Source organism: Ceratotherium simum, chromosome 37 (genome assembly GCF_057802395.1).
Source record: "Ceratotherium simum simum isolate JZ-2026a chromosome 37, ASM5780239v1, whole genome shotgun sequence".
Taxonomy (NCBI): domain Eukaryota; kingdom Metazoa; phylum Chordata; class Mammalia; order Perissodactyla; family Rhinocerotidae; genus Ceratotherium; species Ceratotherium simum.
The window spans coordinates 355,107-373,494 of record NC_141936.1 but is presented as its reverse complement, the minus strand read 5'-3'; positions in this window follow the sequence as shown (position 1 = coordinate 373,494).

The window sequence follows — 18,388 nt, the reverse complement described above, 5'->3', positions numbered from 1 at the left end:
TTAGCCCAGGGCCAATCTTCTTCAGCAAAAAAAGGAGGATTAGCATCTGATGTTAGCTCAGAGCTGATCTTCCTCACAAAATAAACAGTTGTCTAAGCTGTCATTGTATTCTCAGAAGACCACATGACACTCATTCAGAGAGAACTTCCCCTGGGCTGGTGACAATTTATCAAAACGAAATTAAAATTGAAAACAAATGTTTCATTTCATGTCCATAAAAACTAATTTCTCTCTATATAAAGAACCTTGCTTCATAAAGATGCAAAAACTTTCTTTTTAACTTTTACTTTTTACCAAATTTGCCCTAATTCTAAGATGAGCTTTCCTTCTGATTTGGCAATACATTAGATTATCTTTTTAATATTCTCAAGTGAAACTATTAATAGATCTTTTTCTATCACTCTCATTAAACACCAGTGAGTATAACTGCAAATTAATTAGCTATTAAATATTAATTATTTCATTTCTAGAGAAATTAACATAGTTTCAAGAGTTTTATATTAAGCTTATAGTACTCAGGAGGAACTCAAATTGGAATATTTTCTAAAACCCAATTTTCATGAATTGAAGCCTTCCAAATCTTTTTCAATGTTTACTTATCCAGTCTTGCAGCAATGCACATAAAAGCCTAAACAAGTTAGATAAAACTAAAAAAATCAGATTGCTTAATAATTTATTGCAACTACAGAGGTAATTTATTCTTGAAAGAATAAAGAGTTCAGTGTAACAGCATACATTTTTAAAGGCTGTCAAAGTTCATTTACAAAGCTTGTGCAAAGCTTATGGCACTTTTTCAATCTATGTCAGGATCGGACAAGGTCTACAAAGGAAATTTAGAACAGGATCCGGTACGGGCTTGTGAGAAGAAGCCTGCTAAGAACTGGATAGAACTGGGTTGTCTCCAGCCCGTCCCTGGGCACCAGATCCGCAGTGAGAGGGTAGTGCTCTGTGCATCGCACGTTTTATTTCCACGCATCCATTAGCATCATGATAATAAAGGTCCAGTTCTTGTCCACAGATGTGCAGTGGGGATGGTTTCTGCAGCCAAAACCTGGAAAACTGAAATGCACAGGAAATTCCTGATCTCATGACTCCACTTCCGCTGGCGGCCATCTCTGCAGGTTTAGACGCTGGTTTTATTAACCTCCTTTCTTACCTTCTCATTAATGAATTAAAAGAGATTCCACAAAGCAACCCATTAAAGATGAAGAATACCGGGATTTGTGCATTTAAACACATACTGCTGAAGGAGGACACTGCATCCTTTCCACAAGGCAGACGCATCGTGCTTGAGCTTCTTCCAGCTGTCTCTGTGGCTGGAGATGCTGGGGAGACGCCAACAGGCTCATCCTTTACAGAAGAAGGAGGCTCACTACCGCTCTGTGCTCCCAGGCCCCCAAGTTGGAAGGGCTTCACATTTTATTTTCTTTTTTGATTCACAAAGGTTATTCTACTTATGGTAGAAAATCTGAACATAATTAAAAAACACAAAAATTATTTGATGGTTTCGAGAGCTACCTTGGCAGCAAGAATCTGTAGGTCAGCGCTGGGCGAGGAGGGCAGCCGGGGCGTGGGCCTGGAGCTGGGGCCACATTTGCCCTCTGGCAACAGCTGGTTCTGAAAGGCCGTGAAGCTGAGGAATGTTCTTGTGGGTCTGGCGGTGGGCATCCATCAGAGGGAGGGCCTCTGAGCACTGAAGCTTTCATGGAGACCCTGACATCCTATAAGTAAGGGTCCAAGAAATAAACCAGTTCCCATAGGGGTGGAACCATTAAGTCACACCATCAGAATCTCTCTTTGGTTTAAGAGTAGTTGCCTGTCACAGGCAAGGAAACCCCCTGGGGGAAGATGAGACTTTCCTGGAGCCTCACGTTTTTCTTACAATGTTTCACCACAGTGCCCTGCACTCAATCAAAAACAACCAGGTGAACAAGGAAAAAGAATCATCCAAAAACCAAGACAAGGAAAAAAAGGAAGAGTAGCTCTAGATATCACATTTACCAGACATTGTAAGACACTGGTTTTAAAACAACTACAACTAATTTGTTCAAGGAATTAACTTTTTTTTGAGAATTTTGTCAGAAAACTTTGGAAACTGTGAAAAATGATTAAAGATAATTCCAGAACAAGAGTCATTAATTGGAAATAGGAACATAATGGGCGGATTTTAAAGCAAATTATGTGCAGCTAAAGAGATAATTAGTGAACAGGAAAACAGAGCAGAAGGAAATATTCAGCCTGATGCATGAGAAGCTCAAGGATGGGTGGTGATGGAGAGAGCCTCTCACACATGGGGCCTGGGGGAAATTCAGGGTATGTAACTGGACCCATACCCAGGTTCTTTACCTGCCACACAAGAAGGGCCAAATAATACTGGAACACCAGGCTTATGGCAAGGAAGGAGTTTCTATTTCAGGTGATGTCAGCCAAGAGACGATTGCTCTCATATTTTTCCCATCTCCCCAAAAGATGGGAGGCAAGGGGTTTTAAAGGTTGCAAGCCATGTGGCTACTTGTAGGGAGGGGGAGCCTGTGGCCTTGCTGATTGGCACTTTCCTATCAGCCTGTGTTTGGCCTTGTGAGGCTGCTGGCAGGGAGGAGGATGGCGAGATAAGGGAATCGCAGGTGGGTGTCATTCAACTGTCTCCATGGTGGATGGTGGATTCTGGCGCCAGGAAGCCAAGGAGTTGAGGTCTGAGAAGCTTTAGCTTCTTGATATTCTCTGCATATCAGTTTCCCTGTAACAAACCTCAAGAATTGGTAATTAGCAATTTTAGAGAAGCAGGGAAAGAGGATGAGTGCTTTTGGTTTTAACCCCGCATATGCTGGGTTTAATGTAGGGGAACTGATATCATGGCCGGTATCAGAGTCCCAGAGAAAGGAGAGAGAGGAAACAGGCCCCACGTGAGGAGAAGCCGAGAATGTTCTCAAACAAGAAAAAAACCACCAAGCAAATGATTGCAGAAGGATTAAGAACACGACACAGAATGAGTCCAAAGAAAAGCCCATCAACTACCTCAGAGCAAAGCTTTGAGAAACAAAGACAAATCCTAAAGCAGGACGAGAACAAAGACAATTCACATCACAGAGCAGAAAATGATGACCCTTGACTTCTCAGCAAATGGAATGTAGCCCAGAAGATAGTGTACATAAATGGAAACTGCCTACCTGGACTACTGTCTCCAGGCAAAGAAAAACATTTTTGGAAAAGAAATAACTAAGAGAATTTGTCACCCATGGATCCACAACAAAAGACAGATGTTGACCCCAGGTGGCAGCTCAGACTTGCCAGCAGAGGAAAGATTGAAGGAAAAGTTAAATATTTGGGTACATCTAAATACCCATTGACAGTGTAAAGCAATGTGGTAATGCTTTGGGGGTTTGAGCTCATATGAAGTTAAAATAGACACCAGTAATAACACCAATGGCAAGAAGAATAAAGGGGGGCTCCTAAGGTCCAGGCATTGACCATGAAGTGGTCCAAGGAAAACGATATAGACTTTATTAAATCAAGGGAGTATGCTATAAAGGCTTCATAAACAGTGGAAGAATATTAAGCACAAGCTCATGAGGGAGAGGTGAGAAATCGAATCATTATAGATGAATCAACCCAAAGAAGGCAATAAGGAGCACAGAACAGGCAGAATAGAGAGCAAACAGTGATAATGGTGCCCAGATGTCCAATATCAGTGATTTTATGGCATGTAAGTGGAATAAATACTCCAAATAGAAGGCAATAGTTTCTTACTCTGAATAAAAATAAAACAAATATATGCACTTAGAGCCTGGATCTTAAAGTATTCATAAAAACTGAAAGGATATAATGTATACATTACATAAATAATATTAAAAAGAAAACTGGAGTAGTACACCAATTTCAGAGAACACCAGCTGATAGGAAAGATAGTCAATGGGAACAAGAACACTGCAGAGTGATGAGTGGGTCACTCCCCCAGCAGGATGTAAGGATCCTAAATATGTGTGCACAGAACTGGGAAGACATTCTAGGAAGTGGCCCAGGAGAGTTATTTGTATCTGTACTATTGGTGAAATAGTCTAATTTAACAAAACATTAGTGACTTCCTATCATATGGCTTTACATTCTCAATTGCCACTGCCAAGGGTTAGTGATCTAAACAAAAAAGTGGATGAGAAATCTAAATGGCAAGCGGGTTATGGACCTAAATGCAAGAGTAGATGGGTCATGTCAGTTGAGGAGTAGATGAGTCATCTCAATGCAGGAGTAGATGAGTCATCTCAATGCAGGAGTAGATGAGTTGTGTAAATGGAAGAGCCAGTAAGTCATCTAAAGAGAGGTGAATCATCTAAAGATGGATGAGTTATGTAAAACAAAGAGGGGGATCAGTATTCCGGAAGAAGCATCTAAGGGCGACCTGGGAATGCCTGGGAAAGATGGACATTTGAGAAGGAACCTCCTACAACTGGAGGACCGATGGAAATTGTAGTATTCATCTGTATCACCCTTCAAAGAAAAAATCAGAAAGAGGAAGAGGGACGGACAATGCTTGAAGGAGTAAATGCTAAGAGTTTTCCAGAACTTATTTTAGACTTAAATTCTCAGATTGAATAAGTTCTGAGCAAGATAAATAAAAATTAGACCAAGTTTGTAAAGCAGTAAAACCACAGAACACCAAAGGTTGGAATAAAGCCAAAAAGCCACTAGAGGTAATATAATTTTGCTACAAATGAAACAATTTAATTACATGGAAAATGGAATTTTTAACACAAATATAAAAGGGCAAAAGAAGATTGAATATGTTCAAAGTTCTGGGGGAGAAAGTAAAATTTGCTTAACACACCACAGCTAACTTTGGTATTGTTTGAGACATACGTTAATAGACATGCTCTCACTTTCAAACACTGCAGAATTTTACCACTCAGACCCTCACTGAGAGAAGTGCTTAATTAAATGGAAAAACTCCAATTCAGGAACGAAGTGAGCATTGGTTAGCAAAAATTTGGAAAATATTCCTATATATCTTAACGAGACATTATTGTGAAAAATTTCTCTATAATGCCTTCATTAAAATGGTTAGATATTGGAGGAATTCATTGGAATAATTTGCATTAAGACCACAAAGGAACTAAAATATGAGGCAACAACCTGGGTCTGATCGTCGGGGATCAGGATGAGGTAAGGCATTTTTAGGATGGGATAGTGTTTGTGAGGGGGCAGAAGTAATGAAGAACTCTTGACATAGTAACAAAATCCCGTACATACTCAAGTATTAAGGGCAAGTATTCAATTAAGATATTGGAGTTATATCTTCCCCAAAGTGGACAGAAAAAAAAAACAGAGAATAAAAATGTGCATTTTACAGACACAAAGTAAAAATGTAATGGTCCTGGGAGTTTGAAAGTAAATGAGGAAAATGCTTTATAAGCGAATGTTTAAGCAGAAGAAGCTGGCAGCTGTGGTGGCGGCAGTCAAGATAGAATGTAGCATCGTCACGGAGAGGGGGGGTCACGGCAGATGATGAAATGAGCGCGCCGGGAAAATCCAACCCATCCGACAACAGACAAAGGAGGAGTTTAGGGGATGAAAAGGCAGAATGGAAAAAATTCTCCATTATCTTGCAAAATTCAACACAACTTTCTTAGGAATTTATAATTCCCATAGAATAAAAATTGCCAAATTTATAGAATATCTGAACAACTTAATTACCAAGCCTGATCCAAGAGACACATAAAGATTCCTATACGTAAAAATGAGAACATGAATATTCTTTGCAGGCATAGGTCTAATACTGGCAAAAATTAAATATGTACTTAGGCAAAATGTAAGTGACCCTCAGCAAAATAAACCACAATTTCTGACCGTGATGCAATTGAATTGGAAATCAATAAATGCAAAGGGAGCCAAAAACTGCTACATAATGTGAAAATAAAACACATACTCATGAGCAAAAGAAGAAATAATAGTGAAAAGTAGAATTCTTAGAATGAAACATGTATGAAAATCTTAAATAATGTGAGCTGCATCCAAAGAAGAGTTTGGGGGAAATATTTAGCCCTGAATCCATACATTAGAATATAGGAAAATTATTTTCCCTCATGAGCTTGTGCTTAATATTCTTCCATCGTTGAATCTCCCTGTAAATGTCGCCTCTCAGGGAATGACTGAGAGGCTCAGCATTATTCACAAGGACCAAAATCTGGAAAGGTCCCATGTGTCCATGGACTGAAGAATGGATAAGTAAAATGTGGTCTGTCCACACAAGGGAATATTATTTGGAAATACAGAGGAATGAAGCACTGACACGATGTGGATGAATGTTGAAAATGTCATGCTGAGTGAAAGAATCCAGTCCCAATAGGCCATATATTCCATGACTCCGTCTACATGGACTATCTGGGGGAGTGAAATCTATAGAGACAGGAGGTAGATTAATGTTTTCTTGGGGCTCGGGGCAGAGGAGGGATGGAAAGTGACCGCTAATGTGCTCAGAATTTCTTTTCAGGGTGGAGAGAATGTTCTAAAATCGCCTGTGGTGATGATTGCACAACTCTATGAATGCACTAAGAACAGCTGAATTGTACGTTTTAAATGGCTGAATTGTATGCTGTGTGCATTGTATGATATCACAACTACACATCCGTCACCCGACCAAACCCAAGCTAAGGAGCAGATGAATCATCAGTAGCTGATGGCTGCTACCGCCCTTCATCTTCCCCTTCCTCCAGTCTGCTCAGAGTCTCTTATCATCTGTGTCTGTACATGGGGTCAATTCTATGCTCCACATCTTCCAGTTTATCCTTTTTATTATTAAAACTCTACTTTTATTTTTGTGGTGAGAGCGTCTGAGACCTACTCTCTTCACAAATTTCCAGTATATTATTACCTGTAGTCCCCATGCTGCATCTTAGCTCATCCATCCTACAAAACTGAAAAAATAAAAAGAACTCGGTGTGTGGGAGATTTCTGCCTTTCTTGTCCCAGCAAGAACAGGCCCGTGTTAGAGGTTACTCTGGACTCACTGAAGCTCAGCTGGAGTCTCTTGTCCTAGTTGGGTTCCTCTCTCTGGGCCACTTCCTGTGCAGGCAACTTTGGCAAATAATGCCAGAGCAGGAAAGTCAGGTGAACCTCAGCTCAGCTAGAAAGGGCTCCCATCCACTCCGAGCATCAGGCCGTCTGGTCCTCACTCTCACTGCCCTCTGATGTCATTAAAACGACATCTGCATTTCACCCTGTTGATTTGCTGGTACCTTCTGCAGAGGTCCTTTCGCCCTCCAGCCTCTCTGTCATTCTGCTTGGGAATGGAGATCCTGTTAATTTTTACCTGAATAATGTTTTAAAGATTGTGACCTTGGTACTATAGTGTCATAAACAGATAAACAGTTTTCAAATAATAAATAAATGGTTTAGTTTCGCACATAAAAAACCAAGACCAATCTGCGCTTCCTGCAAAGAACCTACTTTACGTATAAAGACTCAAGTAGGACAAACACAAAGGGGCAGAATGAGATGGACCACAGGACACTGATCTGTAACAGCTGTGTTGCCACCACATCAAGTAAATCCCACGGCAAAGAAGGTGAGCCCACAATGACAAAGGGTCAGGTCATCAGGAGGACATGATGCCCCTAAACATTTATGCCCCTGATAACATGTCTTCAAAATAAAATGATAAAACTACAGGGCAAATCGACAAATCTACAGTTACAGGTGGAGACCTTAATACCCCTCTCTCAATAACTGACAAATTAGACACAAAATCAATAAAGATGTGGAAGACTTGAACAACACTCTAAAACAAAAGGACCTAATCGACATTTATAGAACAGCACCAAAAACCAAAAAGAAGACACATTCTTTGCTAGTGCACAGAACATTCCCAGGACAGGTCGATCTTTGCCATAAAACACATTTCAGAACATTTTATAATATTCAACTCCTATAAAGTAATTTATCTGATCATGATGGAAATGAATAATGAATCGATAATTGAAAGATTGCTGAAAAATCCCCAAACATTTGGAAATTAAATAACACATTTCTAAATAACTCATGGATTATGAGGAAATCAAGGGGGATATTAGGAAGTATTTTAAAGTGCATATAAATGAAAACACAGCATACCATATTTGTGTGATGACGATACCTCAATACGTATAGGGAAACTTAAGTCAATTAACTACATTAGAAACAAGAAAGATTTAAATCAATGACCCTAGCTTTCAATTTAAAAAAATCTGGTCAAATGAAATCCCAAATAAGCAGAAGAAAGGAAATAATAAAAACCCCAATGGAAATAAAGGAATAGAAAGCAGAAGACAGAGAACATCAATGAAACAAAAGCCTGATTCTTAGAGAAGATAAATAAATCTCATAATTGTCGAGCCAGATTGATTAAAAAATGAGGGTAAGACATAACTTATTAGTATCAGGAATGAGAGCTAAGGCATCACTAGAGTCTACAGGTGTTAAAAGAATAAGAGAAAATTATGAACAAGGACATGCCAATAAATGAGACAACTCAGATGAAATGGACAAATTCCTTAAAGATACTACACACCAGAACTCTTTCAAGAAAAAGTAGGTAACTTGATTAAGTGGACATCTATTAAAGAAAATGAATTTTAGGTCAAAACCTTCTCATAAATAAAACTTCAGGCCAATATGACTTGACTTTGAATTTTCCTAAATGTTTAAGGAATAAACTACTCAAAGTCTACAAAAACTCTTCCAGATAATTGGAGAGAAGAGAATAGTTCCCAATTCATCTATGAGCCAGCATCACAATGGTACCAAAGACACTACAAGAGAAGGAAATGCAAACCAATATCCCTCATGAACAAAGATGGAAAATGTTCTCAAGGAAACTTCAGTAAATCAAATTCAACATTATATAAAAGGAGTAGCATGTCTTACTAGACAGGCTTTATCTCAGGAATACAAGGTTGTTTTGACATCTGAAAATCAATTAATCCACCATGTTAACAGATTGAACAAGAGGATCCATGTGCTCATCTCAGCAGATACAGGAGGAGCATCAGATAAAACTCAAATCCATTCTTAAGAGTGGTTCTCAGCACAGTAGGTATAGAAGGTCAGTTCCTCAGTTTTATAGAAGTCTGCAGAAACCTACAGCTAATGTCACATGTAATGGTGAAAGAAGGATGCTTTCTGCCTAATACGATAATATGCGTGTGATTATAGAGAAAATATGTTGTATATTTCTGCAAAATTAGGGCTCTCTGGGCAAATTTTACTAAAATTTGGGACCTGGGCTGAAAGACGAGACTTAGAAGTTAAATTGTGCCTGATTAGACAGCTAGGTGACATCCAGAGGGTTTTACTTTCCTGGAGGTGTGTTTACATTCCAAGGGGAGAGGAAGCCTGGGCCTATGGAGACAGCCTCGGGTAGTAGAGCTGGAGACAGTGGTCTGACCTCCCTCCCTGGTGAGGGAGTGTGGGAATCCAAGCACGTCACTGAGGCACCAATAGCAGGGATGCAAATACAAGGTGCCTGAGTTCTGCAGGACGGCATCTGTCATTAAAACAAGAGTGCAGTGGAGTCAGGGTGTTACACACAGGTAACTGCGGTGTCTGCATCCAGGTAACGGGTGAGCAGTTTAGAAATGCAAGAATCAGGGAAATAGCTCCTCTGAGTCTGCTTGCAGAGCTGATGAGAGGAGGACATTCAGTCCAGGGCAGTGAGCAGAGAATCAAAACAGGAGCTCGGGCCCCAGTGCCAGGTCCATGAGTCTGGCTAAGGCAGAAACAGAGCAACAGAGTCACACATCTGCCCGCACAGAAATGACACAAACAGTTAAGTGTGGCAGGGACGGGAGGTGGGGACATGGGAGGCAATGAGAGTGTGTCCATTTCCTCCTCTTGAGAGCCATGATCAAAGATGCTGAAAGCAGATAAATGGAATGACAGCGCTGGTGCAGCGTGCAGGTGCAATGAGCAGAGAATAGTGGGTTCTGGAGGTGACGGGGTGGGAGCAGGGAGTGGAATTGTCTCAACATGGGGTGTGAATTCTCCTAAAGCATCGCTGTTCTAAGCAGATCACACCTGAGAGAGCTGTTGTTATGTGGGCGGCCATGACGTGGGCTAAAATCAAAACAAAGAAGAGAAAGAACTCTTCACACTGATGGAAGGAGCAGGTGCGTGTGTGGGCTCACACACATACACACTCAAGAAAAATGCAGGATGTGTGGGACACCAGACACACTCACACACACTTCCTCACGTTCACACACACCCGTACTCATATTCCACACTCATGCTCTCACACTCACAGGCTCACACTCACGCTCACACCATTTCAAAACACGCAGTTTGAAGAAAGCACAGCACAAATGTTAGGACATTCCTCAGGATGTAGAAAGGTACAGAATAATGCTGCTCCTGGCCTCACAATGAGAAACAGCCATAAAATCTACAGAATCTAGATTTTCTTGAATCCACTGGAGAGTCAAAGTCAAAACCAAGTGACCTAAACCCAGAGCGACAAGCCCTTCAGAAGGGAGAGGAGGCAGGGGCTGTTTCTCCTTTGTCAAGGCTGGGACAGGGGTTGAGGAGTGGCTTCCACAGACGTGAGCAAAGACAGAGCAGCCACCATGGAACGAATCCAGGCAAATCCGTCCAGAACAGCCGGAGGCCCAAGCACAGGGAGATGGCACTGAGGGGCAGAGGTGCGACCGAACGGGTGCTCAGGACTGTCTGGGGCAGTTCTGGGAGAACATGGTGGGGGCCAGAGCAGGCAGAGTCCTTTCCCTTCCTGGGCCAGGAGGGCAGAGAGAGGGCAGAGGGGAAAAGTGTCAGAGGAGTTCTGGACTCTGCTCACGAGGAGCCTTTGAGCCCGTCTGCACCGACCTGTTCTATGCACCACGAGGAGTCGCTGTCTGGAGCCGCCAGGGAAAGTGATCTCAGCTAGTGTTCGTGGTTGGGTCCAGAGGGTCAGTTGGGTGTCGTCCAACTGCACTCGTTATTGTTTTTGGTTTCTGACTTGTGGGAGGGGTAGGCCAAGGACCTCCCTGAGAATCAGAGTCTTCGGCTGCTCCCAGGACTTGCTGGTCATTTCCTTTACCTACAGCCCCTGGTTCTGGCAGTGAGGTGGTGCCCTGGCCTCTGTGGATTGTGAAGCCCCAGCTCTGTGATGGCCTCTCCTTCCTCCAGTCAGTCCTGCCAGTGGAGGAGCTGGCACGGATCCTGCGGGGATGCGCTGCCTCTGTCCCCAGGACCCTCCAGTGTGAGGAACAGGCACGGATCCTGCGGAGATGCGCTGCCTCTGTCCCCAGGACCCTCCAGTGTGAGGAACAGGCACGGATCCTGCGGAGATGCGCTGCCTCTGTCCCCAGGACCCTCCAGTGTGAGCAACAGGCACGGGTCCTGCAGGGATGTGCTGCCTCTGTCCCCAGGACCCTCCAGTGTGAGCAACAGGCACGGGTCCTGCAGGGATGTGCTGCCTCTGTCCCCAGGACCCTCTGGTGCTGGGGAATGGGGTCCTCTGGCCAAAGGTAATGCATCCACCCCAGCACACCCACATTCTCTTGGACTCTTCTGTCTGGCAGGGTGGCTCAGACTGGCCACCTGTTCCCTGTGCTCTGGCAGGGCTGCAGGCTGTGATGGGACTCTTCTCAATCATGGGGTTTCACAATTGGAATTACGCTATCTTAAGAATAGAGTAGCTTTTGTTTGAAGAGCTCTTGGCAAAGATGTTTTGCATATCTTATCTCATTGAACCCAGTTACCGGACAGGGTACAGACATTCCCATGTGCAGGAGGAAATGGAGAAGTAGGCTGGCTGTGGCAGACCTGTCTTCTCACAGCTGGAAGGCCGCTTTGTTCAAATAAAAAGAGAGCTTTGGGCAGGATACTACATACCCCATTTGTGAAAATACTGAGAGAGATGAATCCATCAAATGAAGAAACGCTTGCTGTAGTTTTAATTGGTATGATTGATAGAGTCACCAATGTTCTGAAACGGGGCCCAGAATGTTGTTTCATCCAATGGTGAGACGACGGCTGTGCACAGAAGACAAATAAACTGACGGGAATGGGAGACCTGGCGTCAAGGACAGAGGAGCCTGGCGTCCCCATCCTCATCGGGCATGGATGTATTTGGAGTAGACAGTGCTGTGCAGGGTTTTCGGAGACCAGGCGTGTTTTAGGAGCTCCACACAGTGTGGGGACACACTCACAATGCGATATTGCTAGTGGAAGTTTTCAAAGCACATTCAGAAGGAACCCCCATCTTTCAAGGCTGTGGCCTCCGGAAGCCCTCCAGTCCTGGCTGATGAGCGGCATTGCCATGCAGCTGGGACAGAGGACCTGCTTGCACTTTCTCTCCATTTAGGGTTTTCTTCTCTAAATTTTCCTATTGAACTTTTCTCTACATTCTTAGTTGTAAATAATGCAAGTTTGAGCAGCTATCTCTGCCGTTTTTCTCTTTAAATGATCAACAGGACGTTTAAAAATTGGTCCTTTCTGCAAATGTCTTCCCACTTCTCTTTGTGTTGTGTCTGCGGAGTGATGGGGCTTTTTAAAAACATTTGTCAAAACAGAAAGGAGGAATGGCTATTTAATTTTTGGTAGATAAAGGTAAAATGAATTCAAAATCATTCCTGGAAAAATCAAATCAAGTCTGGGTATGCTGGTGAGTCCCGAGGTCTCTGCATGGTCTCTGAACTAGAGATGGCACCTCTGACATTCAAACAGGCAAAATCGCATTTAATGTTGGGCCAGTCCTCAGGCATGGCTGTAGTGTGGATTCCGCCCCCACCTGCAGGCAGGAGCTCCTCACGAATCTTCAGGAAACAGGACGAGCCCTTGGAGACTGGCCGGCCATGCTGTGGGAGGTGGACCTGGAGGCCGGAACCCACGGCTCCAGCGTCAGGTGTGTTAGGACGTACCTGACGCTCTCCCTTCGCCCCTGCTGCTTCTGCAGCCTCCAGAAGATCCTCCCCAGCTCCCCTTAGAGAGGTGGGTCTCCTCATCTCCCAGAGCAAATCCCATAGCCCAGACCCTGGTTTCCTGGTGGCCTCCCCTTCCTCCCTCCATCACTGACATTAACACTCACCCACACATGTCTCTCTTTCAGAGCTCGGCCCCTCTGCCTGCCACCCTCCAGCTCCCTGCTGAGCCCCCCTTTCCCCACCATTCACCTCCTTGAAGGAAGGTATTCCGTCTGCCCCTCGGGCTTCACCACTCCAACACGGCTCATGACGGCACCATCATCATCAACAACTGTTGGGCCTGCTGTCACTCCTCCAGCCAGCGTGTTGTGTGTGCATGTGTGTGCGTGTGCATGCATGCGTGTGTGCATCTGTGCCTTCATGTGTGCATCTGTGTGCACATGTGTGTGCATGCATGTGTGCATGCATATGTGCATGTGCGTTATTATTCATGATTCTTCCAGAGGGGATGTTGGCGGGAGGTGGGAGCAGTAGGGGGTGGCTGTCCCCGAGTGCATTTCTCACCAGGTCCTCTGAGCATCTGTGAGAACGTGGGGCCGTTGAAGGCAGGGCTGAAGGCTGTGGGTGAACTGAGCTGACGTCAGGATTGCTGGCACCTGGAAACATCCAGTGGGGCCTTGCTGACAGAAGAGGGACTCAGGCAGGGATCTGAGCCCTGGCTTCTGTAGAGTGGGCACCACCCTCCAAGGTGGGCTGTTATCTTCTGGGGGTCTGTGTTCAAGTCTGTGCATTCAGAGGGCGGGTGGCCAGCTGGCGATCAGAGGGTGTTCAGTAAGTGTGTGTTGAATAGAATTTAATTCAATTAGGAGAAACGTTAGAGTGACCTGGGAGGGTGGTGACAGAAACCTGGAAAGGGAAGGTGGTGGGATGGAGGGTGAGTGTCACCCATGTTGTCAGGAGCGCCCAGTCTCAGCAAGTGTCCTGCTTGTAGGAGGGGCCACCGAGGAAGGGCAGGCACCTGGCTTCAGGCCTGGAGGATGGTGAGACTCTCTGCCACAGGGTATTTGGAAAAGTGAGTGGATGTGAAAGGAGCAGTTTGCTTTAGAAATGCTCGGTCTGAGTTGCCACATCCACATGGAAGGCCCCATAGAAGAAGGCCCGGCCCTGGGGGCCCCGTCCACCCAACATGGATATAAAGATGACCTTTGCCCTTATCTGCCTTGCAAGAGGAGAACTGGAACAGCCATGGGTCAGGAAAGGCAAGAGCAGTGGACCCCAAGATACCACAGTGGTCAGCAGTGTGGGGTGCTGCAGAGGCAGGAGGAGGGAGCTGATGGGCGTCCTGGGGGCTGTCCTGGGAGCGGTCAGCGGGGAGAGAGGGTCTGTTGGGGTCACCTGCCCTCAGGACAGGTGGGTGCGGTCCCGGACTGTTCACAGTGTCCTGTTGCCCTCAGTCTGGTTCCAGGACAGTGTGTCCTTTGTGTGGAAGCAGACTTTGCATTAAAACCACTTTTTCCAAAAACTTTACCTCATGAAGAGGACGGCCTCCTCACTGTATTTAAAGGGACTCTGATAGGTTTCTCCTGCCTCCTCCTGTTTACTGTCAGAAAATCACTTCCTTTGCCATGGAAGGAGACCTTTGTGGGGGCTGAAAGGGTAAATTATCTGACATCCAATTACCCTGAAATTACATCTCCTCCTTCAAGTAAGTCCTTAGCTCGGAGATCCAGCACAGGTAGGAATTAATCAGATATCTTAGGAATTGATTTTCATGTAAGTGTCATTGAAATGCTGATTTGCTTGTTGTGTAGAGAGATTTAATTCAGGCAGAATTGCGGGCATGTGTGGTTTCTACCACGGGTGTAGGGAGCCCTGGGGGGTTGGGTTATTGTCACAGTAAAGCCGTGGCCCTGACACAAACCTTTGAAACTTGAGTCCTAATGTCTGCCTGGGACAGATTCTCCTGAGATTGGTGAGCAAACCTTTCCCCTGGCTGTACCTCCATTTCTTTTCCCATGAGATAGGGACAGCAGAGACGTAGGCTCTCTCGCTGTCGCAAACACATCTGCAAACATTCGCTCCAGCGTGACCACAATGATGAATTCTGAGTTAGGATATTCTGACGTGGTGACAAAGCCTGATGAATCGCCGCTTCCCCATCCATGCTGATGCCAGGGCCTCATCTTTCTTCCTCTCTCATCGTGATCATAGTTTTTATCTCTATCAACTGCATCCATTACCTCTGAAGTCCCATCCTCGAGAGTAATTGTGCATATTTACAGGGTGTCCTTGAGAAAGTGTCCCCCGTCAGGGGGCTGAGAACATATCGGATATGTTCACCGAGCCATCTTGAGAAAGGTGGATGAAGCTCTGGAAGCCCGAGGCTCCTGGAACAATGACTGCCAACTTCAAGGGTCGGTCCTCAGTTTTCATCCTTCTCTGTGTCTGTGGTGTATATCTGGGTAGAAAGAACATTTAATCAATTAAGGACCATGCATGTGCCCACTGAATCTGGCTTTTCACTGCCATTGTGGGTTTTATCTGTACCCCGGTCTCCCTGCCTCTCTCACAAAGCGAGGGAGCTAATAATTAGAATATGCCAGGCAGTCCTTGCCAAGGGCGTCTTCTCCCCACCCTCACTGGCCAGACAGATCAACCCTTCCAATCTCTGACCCGCAGTGGCCTTCAAGTCTTCTTGAATCTGCCTTGACTTGAACCCAACTGTTGGTATGTATTTCAGGATGACTTTATAGACACTCTGGAATTTCTGTAGTGCACAAAAATCTGATGATTCTACTCCATTTTGATCAATCGTGTCCCCTGACCATGTGGAGATCCTAGACAGCAAGGTGCTTTATCCTTCCTTGTTAGACACGTGGTGAACTGGATTATTCTTCTAATTATTCTTTCCTTCCCCACTCATAGTGTCACACCCAAGCCTCCAGAGGCCTCGGGGCTGGGCGGGATGCGTAGCCTCAAGCTGGCTCCATGTGAGCCCAGCTGTGGCCCACCAACTCAGACCACTGGATGAATGCTTCTGGAAACATGTGTTTCCTGAACATCAGAAGCCAACTGATACAGAAAATGGTACCCAGGTGGGTGCTGCCATAAGGACACCCCTGACACATGTTATTGTTTTGAAAGCAGTTGGCAAGTGAAGAGAGACTTGGGAGGAAAAGGGGAACCTGTGTTACGTAGGAGTGAGATTGTAGCAAAACTGAAGTCACAGCTAGAAAAGTGTATCATGTGAGGCTGTGGATGAGGGCAAGGCAGGTTTCAGGCAAAATGTCCACGTGTGAGGTGGTTGCTTACAAAGAGGTGGAAGGGAACTGGCATTTAGAGATGATACAGATGGACAGAAATTGCTGGGTTAGGATAAAAAATGTTTTCATCTTCAGCCTCTCCAGCCATTGAACAATTCTCAGATCAGGATGTGGCCTCAGGTTCAGACCCTCTCAGGACAGTAGGTCTGACACCCTTTGTTGGACGAACTGTCCCCTAGCCACGTTCAGCTGGACGCAGGGCCCAGCCTGATATGAAAGCACAAGTAAGTCCAGAGAGAAGCACATGTCTTGTGTCTTGAACATTGTGGATATGCTTTTGGCCTGTGGACTGGAATCCAATACAAGAAGACCCGTGACACATTTGAGATTCCTGTGTCGGTCAAAGTGTTTAGCCCGAACTAAGAGCAGCTAAGAGAACATTAAAGAATGCCTCTCAGTGTTTTTCAGGTTCTGGGGAGCAGGACATAACCAGGCTGTCAGATGGGACTCAGGTCAAGCTCTAGGAGGAGGGTAAACCACGCATGACCGGCCCTCACAGGGAGTGGAGCACACACTGCATGGTCTTAGTCCTTGATTGGGTTAAGAGGGCAGGAAAGTGGGCTCTCCCACCAGCTGCCGCCTGAGCAGAGGTTCGCTAGGAATCACTGTCACTGAATCATCAGAGTGCAAGAAGGACGGTGTCTGAGGGTGTGATGGCGTCCGCAGGTGTAGCCTGACCACCTGGGTCTTTGTTGTCCTTGGCTATTGTCACCTCTGTGAACCTGGGTCTGCACTGCTGTTTTTGTTTCCTGTGGTGGAAACTGAACAGAGAAGGCAATGAAACCTGCAAACCACTGTGTCAGGAAGACAGAGCGACTCAACACCCCCTCCCCACCCCGCCCTCCCTGGGTCTGTTCTCAAAGGATGGTGGCTGGTCCCACTCTGTCCCAGCTCACGTTTTCACTCCAGTCCATCAGATACTAAGATCTCTTTCTTCTCAGTCACTTCCAGCAGAGTCTGGGGGAGGGAATAGAGTCCCCTTCCAGGCTTGAAGCACCTTCTGGGGAATGCCCACTCTTCCTGTGGGAGCCCTGTTTCTGAGTTGTCTTCCTCTGTCTGGATTGACTTTCATTTGTCTTGTTATGTCCAGTAGCTTCCAAAGGAAGGATGAACGGCAAGTCAATTTTCAGTGCCCACATGTGTCTACACATGTCCTTACTCCTTGAGACGTGGCCTCCAAGTTTTCTGGTTCTTCTCCCACTGAGGGGGGACCTGTGAACCTGTGCAGACTGGAGACCGGGCTTCCCCCGCAGACCGCCTCATGAGGAGGTGCTGCTGGTGACTGACGCCCCCTCACAAGCAGGTCTGCCCGCCCCTGCCCGGTCCTTGGGGCCACACGTGAGGGCTCCCCTTTGCAGTCCCAGCCCAGGAGCCAGACCTGGGAGTCAGGAAGCCCATGGGTCGGACCCCCAGCCTCTGAGTGGTCTCAGTGGAGGCTGGGGGCAGGCGTGCCCACTTCACGCCCACAGGGCGTGTGAGGTCCGTACAGAGGTGTGGTTCCATCCTGGGTTCAGGGTGGTTTGTCACATTGAGAAGGAACTGGAGCACCCCCACGCCTGGCTGAAGCTTTCCTTGGGTGTAGGACTCACGGTTGGAAACTGTCCCCCGGTCTTTGAAGGCATTTCCTTCCAATGTTGCTTTGGAGAAATTTGCTCCTTCATGTGACTTTTGTCCCCTCCAAATGCCTACAGGATTTTCTCTTTGCCCTGAGCTTTGCCATTTGTCATAATCTACTTTGGAATGGGTATTCTTTCACTTAATACAGTAAAAATATTTAATTTTTATTTCTTCATTTCCTCAAGCTCTCCTACGGTTCCTGTTTCTTTTTTTTTTTTTTTCGTGAGGAAGATCAGCCCTGTGCTAACATCTACCAATCCTCCTCTTTTTTTGCTGAGGAAGATTGGCCCTGGGCTACATCCATGTCCCTCTTCCTCCACTTTATATGGGAGGCCGCCACAGCATGACCTGCCAAGCAGTGCATCGGTGCGTGCCTGGGATCCGAACCGATGAACTCCGGGCCGTCCCAGTGGAGCGCGCGCACTTAACCACTTGCGCCACCAGGCCGGCACCTGGTTCCTGTTTCTTTATGTTCCAAACCTCTGTTGCATATTTTACTACGTTATTATCTTAACTTCCCAGGCCCATTTATTTCTCATATTTTCATCTTTTAGGACCTGT